The sequence below is a fragment of the Scyliorhinus torazame genome, chromosome 5 (genome assembly GCF_047496885.1).
Source record: "Scyliorhinus torazame isolate Kashiwa2021f chromosome 5, sScyTor2.1, whole genome shotgun sequence".
NCBI classification, from domain to species: Eukaryota; Metazoa; Chordata; class Chondrichthyes; order Carcharhiniformes; family Scyliorhinidae; genus Scyliorhinus; species Scyliorhinus torazame.
In genome coordinates, this window is record NC_092711.1 from 139,848,828 (window position 1) to 139,864,313 (window position 15,486).

At 46.1% G+C, this 15,486-nt stretch overlaps 1 protein-coding gene and 1 long non-coding RNA gene across 2 annotated transcripts in view; one reads left to right on the plus strand and one right to left on the minus strand.

Moving 5' to 3' along the window:
• The window catches only part of LOC140417940 (uncharacterized), a 111,860-nt gene that overhangs the window by 77,089 nt on the left and 19,285 nt on the right, over nt 1-15,486 (plus strand). The window lies entirely within an intron of this gene.
• Nucleotides 1,394-13,935, minus strand: LOC140421898 (uncharacterized). Its single transcript, XR_011947156.1, has 2 exons — nt 13,589-13,935; nt 1,394-8,480 (listed from the first exon to the last, which is right to left on the minus strand). It is a non-coding gene; the product is annotated as an uncharacterized lncRNA (long non-coding RNA).

Here is a 15,486-nt window from a genome sequence, read left to right on the forward strand (position 1 = left end):
CTTCTTCTCCTAAAATGCATTACCTCACATTTCTCTGCATTGAAATTCATCTGCCAAGTGTCTGCCCATTTGGCCAACTTGTCAATGTCTCTCTGAAGTTGCTCAGCGTCATCCTCACAATTCATTATTCTCCCTCGCTTCGTATCAACTGCAAATTTTGAGATTTTACCCTCAACATCCATCTCTAAATTGAAGCCTGACTCCCAATCTTAAATGTTGTTCTGATCCTGTCAGTAACATTGTTTTGGAACTCACTAGCACCATCACATAGGCAGTCCTCAACATGCATCATAAAGATGCCCAAGTGTTTCCTGCCTTGGTACCAATAAAGCACGGCAGCTTCTGCCTTCAGGTGGAGACAACCCGACTTTAACAAAACTGATCTGAGAAGTGCCACTCTGAAACATCGTACAAAACATAGACACGTTTAACTTCCAAATTCTTCCTTCATTTGGCACCTTCTCAGGAGATTGCAAAAACACCGCCCCTGGAGGTGATCCCCTGCACAAATGCAGCTTTTATGTTTCTCAACTTACATTCCTGAGAAAATGTGAAATCGACCAAAGAAATTTCAGAATGACCTTTCCCACTGCGTGCAAGTCCACTCTGACCTCTTTTATCTCCCAAGGATTCTTCAAATCCCCGAGCCACTAACCTTGCCTTGGCCTTATAAGTTCCATCCGGTTGGACCTTTTCTGTGCAGATCCATTGATGTGATGAAAATGAAAAAATTGAAATGAAAATCGCTTATTGTCACAAGTAGGCTTCAAATGAAGTTCTTGTGAAAAGCCCCTAGTCGCCACATTCCGGTGCCTGTTCGGGGAGGCTGGTACGGGAATTGAACCGTGCTGCTGGCCTGCCTTGGTCTGCTTTAAAAGCCAGTTCTTTCGCCCTGTGCTAAACTAGCCCCTCTGATGCTGGCTGACCCCTATCTGGGACCTCTGAACACACGCCAAACTCTGTCCAACTGCCTAACTCGTTCTGTTTCACCTCCCGTACGGCTTTATCCCCTCATTTGTCGGCAGCTACAAAACCCTCTCGGTCACGGGGACTTCAGTATCGCCCCCAAACATATCCTTGGAGTAAAACCAACAATTCCCTGCCTGAAATGTTCGTTATTGAAATTACATTGAATGGACGTCAAAGAAACAGACCAGAAACAGCTCCCTGAGGTTCTGAGGAGTCCCCAGTGGTCAGTCAGACTGAACTAAACACGGGTGGTATAAAACAAACAATACTCACCCCGGTATCTGCTGTCCACTCACCCCGGTATCTGCTGTCCACTCACCCCGGTATCTGCTGTCCACGGGGACTTTCCTTTAATCAGAGCCGTCAGTGGATCCTGTTCCTGACACCTGGTTGTTTTGGGACAAATGTCACTCGGAGTCCAGAGTTGGATAAAGTTCGGGAATCTTTATTACAAACATGCAGGTAAATGCTTCAGCGAACCTAAGCATCTCAAGGAGTAGTTACAATAACACACGTTTATACACAGTACAGTTACAGCTGTTTTGTCTGCAGGTTAGTGGGAAAGTACAGGACGTAAAGGAAACAACTTGAAAACAGCTCACTTATTGGCTATAGTGACTTCATCTCTCACAAAACACATCTCGGAAAACAATAGCCAGACCAGTAATTCAGAGACCCGGGGTAATGCAATAGGGATCCAGGTTCGGCAGATGGTGAAATTTGAATTAATTTAAAATCTGGAATTATGGATGACCATGAAAGCATTGTCGATTGTTGTAAAAACCCATCTGGTTCACTGATGTCCTTTGGAGAAGTAAATCTGCCATGCTGACCTGGTCTGGCCTACTTGTGACTTCAGATCCACAGCAATGTGGTTGACTCTTAGCTGCAGCCTCTCAGTTCAAGGGCAATTAGGGATGGACAACAAACACGGCCCAGCCAGCGATGCCCACATCCCACTGGATGTGAGAATTTTATTGTGCTATCACACCACCCCTGTTAGAGAACAAAGATTCTTAGGTCGTAATGTGATTCGGTGAGAATGCCTTTGAGGACAGCACAGTGGTTAGCACAGTTGCTTCACAGCGCCAGGGTCCCAGGTTCGATTCCCAGCTTGGGTCACTGTCTGTGTGGAGTCTGCACATCCTCCCCGTGTGTGTGCGTGGGTTTCCTCCGGGTGCTCCGGTTTCCTCCCACAGTCCAAAGATGTGCAGGTTAGGTGGGTTGGCCATGCTAAATTGCCCTTAATGTCCAAAATGGTTAGGTGGGGTTACGGGGATAGGGTGGAGGTGTGGGCTTAAGTGGGGTGCTATTTCCAATGGCCGGTGCAGACCCGATGGGCTGAATGGCCCCCTTCTGTACTGTGAAGTCTATGAGATTTGAATTTAACAAAGAATAGGTGATGCAGTTGTTAGAAATTGGCTTAAGTGGAACAAAAAAATGTAATGAATTAAATAAATAATTTAAGTTTATAATGAAGAAGTATGGAGGACCTTATTATTTTAATCAATAGATTTTGAGCTTGCAGTGCACCGTCTCTTTAATAATCTGTAGCCCAAGAGACAGCTGATGATTAACTGTTTGAGATTTACAAGCAGTGAGAATCTGTGTGTTTTGTTTGTTTATGTGGATGTTCGTATATTTGTTATCCCATTGTTTTGGATTGCGTTGGTTTAAGGTTCATCTTTCTGGGGAATTAACTTGCCTGGAGTTTTAAATGACAGACGCTCTGGAAGTTTACCAAAGATGCAGAAGGACGTTTAAGTGATTAATTTTGGTCATTGTTGCCTTAAAACACTTGATATGTGGAGATTATTAAATAAAATGGGTCCACGATCGTGTCTCTGGTTGGGGCGAAAAAGGGTGGTGACGTAACGATGTCCAGTCGAAAACTTTTACTCCATCCCTTTCCAATCTAGCAGAGAATTAACCTTTGCCTGTCAACACTTGAAGATGTATTCATATTTTACAGGAATCAGGGTGGCACAGTGCTTAGCACTGCTGCTTCACGGTGCCGAGGTCCCAGGTTCGATCTCGGCTCTGGGTCACTGTCCGTGTGGAGTTTGCACATTCTCCCCGTGTCTGCGAGGGTTTCGCCCCCACAACCCAAAGATGTACAGGGTAGGTGGATTGGCCACGCTAAATTGCCCCTTAATTGGGAAAAAATAAATTGGGTTCTCTAAATTAATTTAAAAAAATATTTTACAGGAATTGGGAATTACATTTTAATTTTGAATTGTCAGAGATGTTCAGATTAATTAACCCATTTTGCCCCAAGCAGAATGGATCTTTCATGTTTTACTTTGCAGATAACTGCAAATAGAACAAGATTTGCAGTAGCTTCAAGAATTGGGAGAATTTATTTGTAGACTTTCAATATTGCAGCAATAGTTGGCCCGAGATAAAATCTAGTGAAAGGAGGGCGGGCATCTAGCATGGAGTGACAAAAGACAGGAGGGATGGTGGAGTGCAAGGTTGCAATGACCAGTCTTAAACAACTACGAGCAACAACACCGGCATTAGGACCGTCAGATTTGACTTGCCCACTTCCACGTATACGGCTATAATAATGGGAATTACTACATTGCTGTAGTGACCCAACAATATAGAGATTATGCTCAACTTGTAGCCTTTTCCTCAAACAAGCCTTCAGCAGTTGCTGCTGGATATAGAAATTAGATATAGAACACCTCTTTGTGCAGATTCTGAACATGGGAAGATTGAATAAGATCTCAGGTACTAGAAGTGCTCAGGGGGAGCGTCTATTACTAAAATGGGTGGATTACAGTGGTTAAGGACGAGAGGAGCAATCCAGTGGGATAAATGAACATGGAGGAAAGGAACATGTATGTGATATGCAGATGGGAATTAAGGAAATTAATAGGGTAGAAGAGCCATTGTGACCCTGTTTGTCGATGGCTTACAGCGGAGTGAAGGAAGAACCAAGAACAGGATGGGCGATAGTTGAACAAGGCGGGACAAAGTTAAAAATGGAACCTATTTGATGGGTAACGAGAATGACGATGAACCAAAAAATTGACATTTAAAGGGACACTTTAAAAAAAAAAACATGCACACATAGTTTAGGTGGTTTCCATGGATATAAGGACAACATCTTTTGAAAAAGAGATGAAATAGACATTCATAGAACTCTGAAACCCAACAACACTGTTGTTTGAATTTGGGACAATTCTCTGTGAAAAAGAAATATAATTTAGCACGTGTCCATCAAAAAAATGTAATTTAAATGAAAGAATAAGCCATCAAAATATGTTACTGCCTGGAATCAAATAGAAATGTTTTATTTGTATTTTAACAATTAAATGAGGATACTTTATTGGACTGCACAATTTCTCCAGGGCTCATAGAACATACAGTGCAGAAGGAGGCCATTCGGCCCATCGAGACTGCACCGACCCACTTAAGCCCTCACTACCACCCTATCCCCGTAACCCAATAACCCCTCCTCACCTTGTTTTTTGGTCACCAAGGGCAATTTATCACGGCCAATCCACCTGACCTGTACGTCTTTGGACTGTGGGAGGAAACCGGAGCACCCGGAGGAAACCCACGCAGACACGGGGACAACGTGCAGACTCCGCACAGACAGTGACCCAGCGGGGAATTGAACCTGGGACCCTGGCGCTGTGAAGCCACAGTGCTATCCACACTGTGCTACCGTGCTGCCCAATGAGTGCAATAGGATAGTAATTAGTGGGATGCAATGAATTGGACAGGATTCAGTAACAGGATATTGGTTAGGAGACAGGAAATCAAAACAACAAATGGGAATTGGAATTCTGGGTACAATTCAATGGAATATTTAAATTAGGCATTAGTACAGGACAGTCTTGAGGAGGTTAGTACATTGATAAAAACCTTCTCTTGGTAATGCATGTGTTCTTGTCTATGTTTTTATTTAAGAGAACAAAATGTGATACTCTGCCCACCACCTGAGGCATCGGGATCATACGTGGAGATATAATCAATAACTTTGAGATCTTTTGATGAGGTCACAAAGAGTTCAAGAATTCTGGCATGACATTTTGGGCACTGTGTAAGTGTGCAGATGAGGTACATGTGAAGTAACTAATAGGCTGGAGAACAGTTCAAAATGGACCCTTTATAGGGTTTGAAATGACTTGCGTTAGCACTGCTGCCTCACGGTGCCGAGGTCCCAGGTTCGATCCCAGCCCTGTCCGTGTGGAGTTTGCACATTCTCCCTGTGTTTGCGTGGGTTTCGCCCCCACAACCCAAAGGTGTGCAGGGTAGGTGGATTGGCCACACTAAATTGCCCCTTAATTGGGCAAACGAATTGGGTACTCGAAATTTAAAAAAATAAATTACTTGCCATTATGCATTGAAGAGCAGGTCCCATGCATGTACACTACTTGACAAACAGCTTGGCATGAAAGGTTAATGGGGCCAATAGAGTGAAACACCTTCCAATTATCAAGGCACTGACACATACTTCATGGAGAAAGTGGCTTCAAAACAAGTGAGATTGAATTAAACACTCCATTAGCTGTCGAGAATGAGTATAATTGATGTGAAAGGGTGAATAATTTGGAGTGGAACAATTAAGTGCATGGTAGTAAGTAAACTTGGTGAAAAGTATCCAGAAGATGGATACAGAGGAATGGGGAGCTGGAGAATATCTTGAGTCCATGCGTGATGTTACTTTGAATAATACTGAGTGAGGTGACCTCCAAGTGGGGAGTGTCAGAGAAAAAGGAACATCAATCTAATTATTCTGAGATTGCATGAAAGGTACAATAGGTTATGGAATATAATAAAATTTAACAGAAGTTATGTGGTGGATTGTCTTCTCGCACAGATCACCCCATGCAAGGGCTAGAGAAAGGGATCAAGAATAATAATGAGACGTGAGGTGAAGGAATAAGATCTCGCCCTGTGAAAACTGGAACCTTATTATGGATCACAAGTTGAATGAGATACCACAAGAATAATCTGTCAGTCGGACCAGCTTCCAGGCAGAAACTCTGCACGTGTTAAAACTCAAGGTCCGTGTAAATATATGGGACCGTCTACCATTTGCTCTTTCCCCAGGCTCCAGGGTGTCTGCCGATAACGACAGGGAGGAGTGAGGAGAGCATCCCGACCTCAAGAGGAGCCATTAAACAGCAGGGAGGAAGGTGATTGATAGCTACACACCAGGGCAGCACAAGTGGGTAGCACTGTAGCTTCACAGCTCCAGGGTCCCAGGTTCGATTCCCGGCTTGGGTCACTGTCTGTGCGGAGTCTGCACGTTCTCCCCGTGTGTGCGTGGGTTTCCTCTGGGTCCTCCGGTTTCCTCCCACAGTCCAAAGACGTGCAGGTTAGGGTGGATTGGCTATGCTAAATTGACCTTGGTGTCCAAAAAGGTTAGGAGGGGTTATTGGGTTAAGGGTGGAAGTGAGGGCTTAAATGGGTCAGTGCAGACTCGATGGGCCGAATGGCCTCCTTCTGCACTGTATGTTCTATGTTCTTATATCAGATCACCAATATCAATAATTGCAAGACATCGCGTGCCTTTGTAGTGATTGGATAGTTTAATTAAGTATGTAGAACTTTGATGTGATTGGTTAATTATTCTCAAACGGGCAGCAGGGTGGTGCAGTGGTTAGCACTTCTGCCTCACGGCACCGAGGTCGTAGGTTCGATCCCGGCTCTGGGTCACTGTCAGTGTGGAGTTTGCACATTCTCCCCGTGTCTGCGTGGGTTTCACCCCCACAACCCAAAGATGAGCAGGGTAGGTGGATTGGCCATGCTAAATCGCCCCTCAATTGGAAAAATGAATTGGGCACACTAAATGTATTATTTTTTTCAATTCTCATTAACTATGCATGGTGGCATATGCTAATTTCTTGTAACCGAATCTCAAAGTATAGCTGCCTGTATCATTCTTGAATCAGGCTTCTGTGACATCACTCCTGCAATGCCACCAGCCCGTGATATAGCATTATAATAAAGGCCAGGTTTTAACTCTTAAGAGTCTTTGTCTGATTTGTCAAGAGTGGAAGAGAGGAGTACACTCAAGTCGAATAGCTGTACTATTCTTCGCAACAGCCACGGTTGCATCACTTTTCCGGTTAGATTTTTGTTTCTTAAAGGAATCTATATTTTATGTAAATATGTAATAATTCCTCAATTTCTAGCGATTGCCGGTCTATTGTCATGCGTTTTATTGAAACAGTCCAATCTATCACAACTTCTTCCTCATCCATGACAGTTTCCTTTTATGAGAAACACCAGATGAATCAAAAGAACAACGTAACCACCATAGCCCATCTTCATGGCAACGTGGCATGCTTTGGGAGGGTTCCAAACAGATATAGGAATTAAATATCTTGCAACATCCAAACACCCTTTCACTCATTGGTCCTTATGAAACTTGGAACCAGGTAATCGCAACAAGGTTGAATGGCCTCTCCGCAGTATGAATTTGCCACAGTCTCCATTGGTGGGATGCATCACCGAATGTCTCCCCTACTCAGAACAGGTGAATGGCCTCTCCCTGGTGTGAACTCGCTGGTGTGTCCGCAGGCTGGATAGCCAAGTGAATTCCTTCCCACACTGAGAGCAGATGAACGGCCTCTCCCCAGTGTGAACTCGCTGGTGTCTCTGCATGCTGGATAACTGAGAGAATTCCTTCTCACACTGAGAGCAGGTGAACGGCCTCTCCCCACTGTGAACTCGCTGGTGGCTCCGCAGGTGGGATAACTGAGCAAATCCGTTCCCACACTGATAGCAGGTGAACGGTCTCTCCCCAGTGTGAACTCGCTGGTGTGTCTCCAGGCTGGATAACCGAGTGAATCCCTTCCCACAGTGTGAGCAGGTGAACGGCTTCTCCCCAGTGTGAACTCGCTGGTGTGCCCTCATGCTGGATAACCGAGTGAATTCGTTCCCACACTGAGGGCAGGAAAATGGCCTCTCCCCAGTGTGAACTAGCTGGTGTGTCTGCAGGTGGGACAACCGAGTGAATCCCTTCCCACACTGAGAGCAGATGAATGGTCTCTCCCCAGTGTGAATTCGCTGGTGTGTCCGAAGATCGGATAATTGAGTGCATCCCTTCCCACACTGAGAGCAGATGAATGGTCTCTCCCCAGTGTGACTGCGTCGATGAATATCCAGCTCAGATGGGCATCTAAACCCCTTCCCACAATCCCAACATTTCCACGGTTTCTCCATTTTTTGGGTCTCCTTGTGTCTCTCCAGGTCAGATAATTGGTTGAAGTCTTGTGCACACACAGAACACAGATAGGGTTTCCACTTTGCTGTAAATGGTGCAATGTTTTTTCACTCGACTGTGTGTGTGTGCACGCGTGTGTCTCTCGGTGCTATTTTCGTCCCACTGCAGTTTAAAATCTTTTGAAGCCAACAGATCAGGCAAACATTTCTTTTTCTACACTCAAAGGCCAATATATTCAGGCCCCGGTGATTTGAGTGACTCTTTCATAGAGATATGACATTTGAGATTTCAGTCTGCAATTCCTCCTTGTCTTAATATCCTGTAGAAACAATTTACAAAAGACATCACTGTCAGTACAGGATAGAAATTCAGAACAGACAATTCTAGTTTCTCTGGAACATTCTGTCCTCTCTCATTCCCCCCAAGCTGTAAATCTCCATCCCACACACTCTCCCTCCATTCTCACTCTGCTGCATCTAATATTCACCCTCCCAATTCTCCTGAAAGTGCTGATTCAGGCTGATTGACAGATCCCTGCTCACTGCTTCCTGTCTTGGACACAGAGATTATAATAAATAGGAGCTGCAGTTGGCCATTCAGCCCATCGAGCATGCTGAACCAGTGAATGAGATCATTGCCCGATCGACCTCAGCATCGTATGTCTGCACATCCCCCCCTATCCCTTGATATCTTCAATATCTAGAAACGTATCAATCTCTGTCTTGAAAATACTTGATGATGGGGGGCCCATAGGCCTCTAGGGTACAGAATCCCAAAGCTTCACCACATCCTTGAGTGAAGAAATTCCTCATCTTCGTTGTCTCTCCAATTTACTGTCTGTTCCACATAACCCTTTCTTAAATAGAACATACAGTGCAGAAGGAGGCTATTCGGCCCATAGAGTCTGCACCGACCCACTTAAACCCTCACTTTCCACCCCATCTCCGTAACGCAATAACTTCTCCGAACATTGTGGACACTAAGGGCAATTTATCAAGGCTAATCCACCTAACCTGCACGTCTTTGGACTGTGGGAGGAAACCGGAGCACCCGGAGAATTGTGCTACCTTGACCCCTTTCAGTCAAAACTCGGATTAAATCTTAAAATCTTCCTTAAGTTAGTCTGCAGAATGTTTGAGGTGAGGGACGCCGTCAGTGTCCCTGCTGATTTCATCTGTGGGAAGTGCACCCATCTCCAGCTCCTCAGAAACCGCGTTAGGGAACTGAAGCTGGAGCTGGATGAACTTCGGATCATTCGGGAGGCAGAGGTGGTCATAGATAGAAGCCTCAGGGATGTAGTTACTCCGAAGAATAAAGATAGATGGGTGATGGTGAGAGGGGCTGGGAGGAAGCAGTCAGTACCCCTTAGTAACAAGTCGTTCCCCTTAGTGACAAGTATACCGCTTTGGATACTGTTTTGGGGGGGGGGGGGGGACAGGTCTCTGGCGCAGAGTCTGTCCCTGTTGCTCAGAAGGGAAGGGGGGAGAGGAGTAGAGCATTAGTCATTGGAGACTCCATAGTTAGGAGGATGGATAGGAGATTCTGTGGGAACGAGAGAGACTCGCAGTTGGTGTGTTGCCTCCCAGGTGCCAGGGTCCGTGATGTCTCGGATCGTGTTTTCGGGATCCTTAAGGGGGAGGGGAGCAGCCACAAGTCGTGGTCCACATAGGTACCAACGACATAGGTAGGAAAAGGGATAGGGATGTAAGGCAGGAATTCAGGGAGCTAGGGTGGAAACTTAGATCTAGGACAGAGTTATTATCTCTGGGTTGTTACCCGTGCCACGTGCTAGCGAGACGAGGAATAGGGAGAGAGAGGAGTTGAACACGTGGCTACAGGGATGGTGCAGGAGGGAGGATTTCAGATTTCTGGATAATTGGGGCTCATTCTGGGGTAGGTGGGACCTCTACAAACAGGATGGTCTACACCTGGACCAGAGGGGTACCAATATCCTGGGGGGGGGAAATTTGCTAATGCTCTTCGGGAGGGTTTAAATTAGTTCAGCAGGGGATTGGGAACCTGAATTGTCCTCCAGTATACAGGAGGTTGAGAGTAGTGAGGTCATGAGTAAGGTTTCAAAGTTGCAGGAGTGTACCGGCAGGAAGGAAGGTAGTTTAAAGTGTGTCTTCTTCAATGCCAGGAGCATCCGGAATAAGGTGGGTGAACTTGCGGCATGGGTTGGTACATGGGACTTCGATGTTGTGGCCATTTCGGAGACATGGATAGAGCAGGGACAGAAATGGTTGTTGCAGGTGCCGGGGTTTAGATGTTTAGGTGAGCACTTTGGTGATAGTGACCACAATTCGATTGTGTTTACTTTAGTGATGGAAAGGGATAGGTATATACCGCTGGGCAAGAGTTATTTCTGGGGGAAAGGCAATTATGATGCGAAGAGGCAAGACTTAGGATGCATCGGATGGAGCGGAAAACTGCAGGGGATGGGCACAATGGCAATGCGGAGCTTGTTCAAGGAACAGCTACTGCATGTCCTTGATAAGTATGTACCTGTCAGGCAGGGAGGAAGTGGTCGAGCGAGGGAACCGTGGTTTACTAAAGCAGTCAAAACACTTGTCAAGAGGAAGAAGGAGGCTTATGTAAAGATGAGACATGAAGGTTCAGTTAGGGTGCTTGAGAGTTACAAGTTAGCTAGGAAGGACCTAAAGAGAGAGCTAAGAAGAGCCAGGAGGGGACATGAGAAGTCTTTGGCAGGTACGATCAAGGATAACCCTAAAGCTTTCTATAGATATGTCCGGAATAAAAGAATGACTAGGGTACAAGTAGGGCCAGTCAAGGACAGTAGTGGGAAGTTGTGCATGGAGTCCGAGGAGATAGGAGAGGTGCTAAATGAATATTTTTCGTCAGTATTCACACAGGAAAAAGACAATGTTGTCGAGGAGAATACTGAGATTCAGGCTACTGGACTAGAAGGGCTTGAGGTTCATAAGGAGGAGGTGTTAGCAATTCTCGTAAGTGTGAAAATAGATAAGTCCCCTGGGCCGGATGGGATCTATCCGAGGATTCTCTGGGAAGCGAGGAGGAGATTGCCTTTGGCTTTGATCTTTAAGTCATCTTTGTCGACAGGAATAGTGCCAGAAGACTGGAGCATAGCAAATGTTGTCCCCTTGTTCAAGAAGGGGAGTAGAGACAACCCCGGTAACTATAGACCAGTGAGCCTTACTTCTGTTGTGGGCAAAGTCTTGGAAAGGTTTATAAGAGATAGGATGTATAATCATCTGGAAAGGAATAATTTGATTAGAGATAGTGAACACGGTTTTGTGAAGGGTAGGTCGTGCCTCACAAACCTTATTGAGTTCTTTGAGAAGGTGACCAAACAGGTGGATGAGGGTAAAGCAGTTGATGTGGTGTATATGGATTTCAGTAAAGCGTTTGATAAGGTTCCCCACGGTAGGCTACTGCAGAAAATACGGAGGCATGGGCTTCAGGGTGATTTAGCAGTTTGGATCAGAAATGGGCTAGCTGGAAGAAGACAAAGGGTGGTGGTTGATGGGAAATGTTCAGACTGGAGTCCAGTTACTAGTGGTGTATCATAAGGATCTGTTTTGGGGCCACTGCGGTTTGTCATTTTTATAAATGACCTGGAGGAGGGCGTAGAAGGATGGGTGAGTAAATTTGCATATGACACTAAAGTCAGTGGAGTTGTGGACAGTGCGGAAGGATGTTACAAGTTACAGAGGAACATAGCTGCAGCGCTGGGTTGAGACGTGGCAAATGGAGTTTAATGCAGAAAAGTGTGAGGTGATTCATTTTGGAAGGAATAACAGGAAGACAGAGTACTGGGCTCATGGTAAGATTCTTGGCAGTGTGGATGAGCAGAGAGATCTTGGTGTCCATGTGCATAGATCCCTGAAAGTTGCCACCCAGGTTGAGAGGGTTGTTAAGAAGGCGTACCGTGTGTTAGCTTTTATTGGTAGAGGGATTGAGTTTCGGAGCCATGAGGTCATGTTGCAGCTGTACAAAACTCTGGTGCGGCCGCATTTGGAGTATTGCGTGCAATTCTGGTTGCCGCATTATAGGAAGGATGTGGAAGAGTTGGAAAGGGTGCAGAGGAGATTTACCAGAATGTTGCCTGGTATGGAGGGAAGATCTTATGAGGGAAGGCTGAGGGACTTGAGGCTGTTTTTGTTAGAGAGAAGGTTAAGAGGTGACTTAATTGAGGCATACAAGATGATCAGAGGATTAGATAGGGTGGACAGTGAGAGCCTTTTTCCTCGGATGGTGATGTCTAGCACGAGGGGACATAGCTTTAAATTGATTGGAGATAGATATAGGACAGATGTCAGAGGTAGGTTCTTTACTCAGAGAGTAGTAAGGGCGTGGAATGCCCTGCCTGCAACAGTAGTGGACTCGCCAACACTAAGGGCATTCAAATGGTCATTGGATAGACATATGGACGATAAGGGAATAGTGTAGATGGGCTTCAGAGTGGTTTCACAGGTCGGCGCAACATCGAGGGCCGAAGGGCCTGTACTGCGCTGTAATACATAGAACATACAGTGCAGAAGGAGGCCATTCAGCCCATCGAGTCTGCACCGACCCACTTAAGCCCTCACTTCCGCCCGATCCCCGTAACCCAATAACCCGTCCTAACCTTTTTGGTCACAAAGGGCAATTTATCATGGCCAATCCACCTAACCTGCACATCTTTGGACTGTGGGAGGAAACCGGAGCACCCGGAGGAAACCCACGCACACACGGGGAGGATGTGCAGACTCTGCACAGACCGTGACCCAGCAGGGAATCGAACCTGGGACCCTGGCACTGTGAAGCCACAGTGCTAATCACTTGTGCTACTGTGCTGCCCCAATGTTCTATGTTCTAGTCTATCCCCCTGCCCCGCCCCCAGACTCCACTGGCCTGTGGATGAGAATTTCAGAGACCAACAACCCTCGAAGGAAACAGGTGGCACGGTAGCACAGTGGTTAGCACGGTCGCTTCACAGCTCCAAGGTCCCAGGTTCGATTCCCGGCTCGGGTCACAGTCTGTGCGGAGTCTGCATGTTCTCCACGTAGGTTGCGACAGTACAATATTACAGGACTAGAAATAATTAAAAAATTACTTTATTACAGAACCATAGATAATATATCTAATCTGTACCATATAACAACACTGGACATATCTCTGTCCAATATTAATTTACTGTCCCCTTAAATGTCAGCCACCTCCTGGGGTAACCAGCCCTTTAATTGGGAACATTAGGAAAGAGAGCATCCTTTTAGCCAGACAAATAAATGTGTCAAGCTGAGGGAGTCTTTAAGAGAGAGAGAGAGAGAGACCTGGGCCAAGCTTTGCAGAGTCTGCACTCTCCCTGGATTCACTTCCTTTCCCTTCAGTTGCTGCAAGTGACCAATTGAAGGTGAGAATGAGAAAAGAAATGGAAAGGGGGAGAAAAGAAAGTGTTTTACTCACAGGTGCTGGAGGCAGGAGGGAGTTTCAGACTGTGTGATCCTCAATCTTCATTCAGTGACAGAGAAGCAATAGTAGCAGCTTTGGTGGGCAGTAAGGTGCAGATCAATAAACTCATTGTCCAGCCCACTAACAATGGGAGAGCCTTGATCGGTTAAGATCCTCCAGGTTTCCCATTGGTCAGTCCCCCGCTGACAGACAATGAGGGGCGGAACCCCACGTGGGGGTGGGGGAGACTTTTCCCTCCAGCCGCGCTGAGCTGGTGACCAATGGGAAAGGCTGGAAGACCCGGACTGACAATGGTCAGTGCGTCGCTTTGTCCCGGGCCCCACCCAACCCGCACATGCGCATCACCCCCCACCCAAGTCCACACATGCGCATCATCCTACCAAACTCTGCACATGCGCATTCCCCATCCGGAAACCACACAAGCATGACTCATTCAACAATCACACATGCGCATTGCCCTCAAAATTCGCACATGCGTACCTCCGACGTCCATCCATTCATCATTTCCGGTGAAGATTGAGCTTCACATAGACTGAAACTTCCCCCTGTCTCCAACATCTGTGAGTAAAACACATCAACCCTCCCACAATAACAAAGATACTAAAGAATCACAACCACAATAGATCCAAGGGGATATTCCTCAATAAGACGGAGGACCCTGAGGATTAACCCCACGGCCAGACTGTCGTTACCCTCAGGATATCTTCAAAATGAGGAGAAGAAAAGAAGGGCCAACAAGGAAATGGGGATCGAATGTCCCTCCCACATTATAGACCCACCCGTGAAGACCTGCATCCACCACCCACCCTTCGGCAATGACACCACTCGGTTCTGCCATGATTAACGCTTGGATAAGAACATAAGAACTAGGAGCAGGAGTCGGCCATCTGGCCCCTCGAGCCTGCTCCACCATTCAATGAGATCATGGCTGATGTTTTGTGGACTCAGCTCCACTTTCCGGCCCGAACACCATAACCCTTAATCCCTTTATTCTTCAAAAAACTATCTATCTTTATCTTAAAAACATTTAATGAAGGAGCCTCTACTGCTTCACTGGGCAAGGAATTCCATAGATTCACAACCCTTTGGGGTTGAAGTTCTTCCTAAGCTCAGTCCTAAATCTACTTCCCCTTATTTTGAGGCTATGCCCCCTAGTTCTGCTTTCACCCGCCGGTGGAAACAACCTGCCCGCATCTATCTTATCTATTCCCTTCATAATTTTAGATGTTTCTATAAGATCCCCCCCCTCATCCTTCTAAATTCCAACGAGTACAGTCCCAGTCTACTCAACCTCTCCTCATAATCCAACCCCTTCAGCTCTGGGATTAACCTAGTGAATCTCCTCTGCACACCCTCCAGTACCAGTACGTCCTTTCTCAAGTAAGGAGACCAAAACTGAACACAATACTCCAGGTGTGGCCTCACTAACACCTTATACAATTGCAGCATAACCTCCCTAGTCTTAAACTCCATCCCTCTAGCAATGAAGGACAAAATTCCATTTGCCTTCTTAAATACCTGTTGCACCTATAAACCAACCTTTTGCGACTCATGCACTAGCACACCCAGGTCTCTCTGCACAGCAGCATGTTTTAATATTTTATCATTTAAATAATAATCCCTTTTGCTGTTGTTCCTACCAAAATGGATAACTTCACATTTGTCAACATTGTATTCCATCTGCCAGACCCTAGCCCATTCACTTAGCCTATCCAAATCCCTCTGCAGACTTCCAGTATCCTCTGCACTTTTTGCTTTACCACTTATCTTAGTGTCGTCTGCAAACTTGGACACATTGCCCTTGGTCCCCAACTCCAAATCATCTATGTAAATTGTGACCAGTTGTGGGCCCAACACTGATCCCTGAGGGACACCACTAGCTACTGATTGCC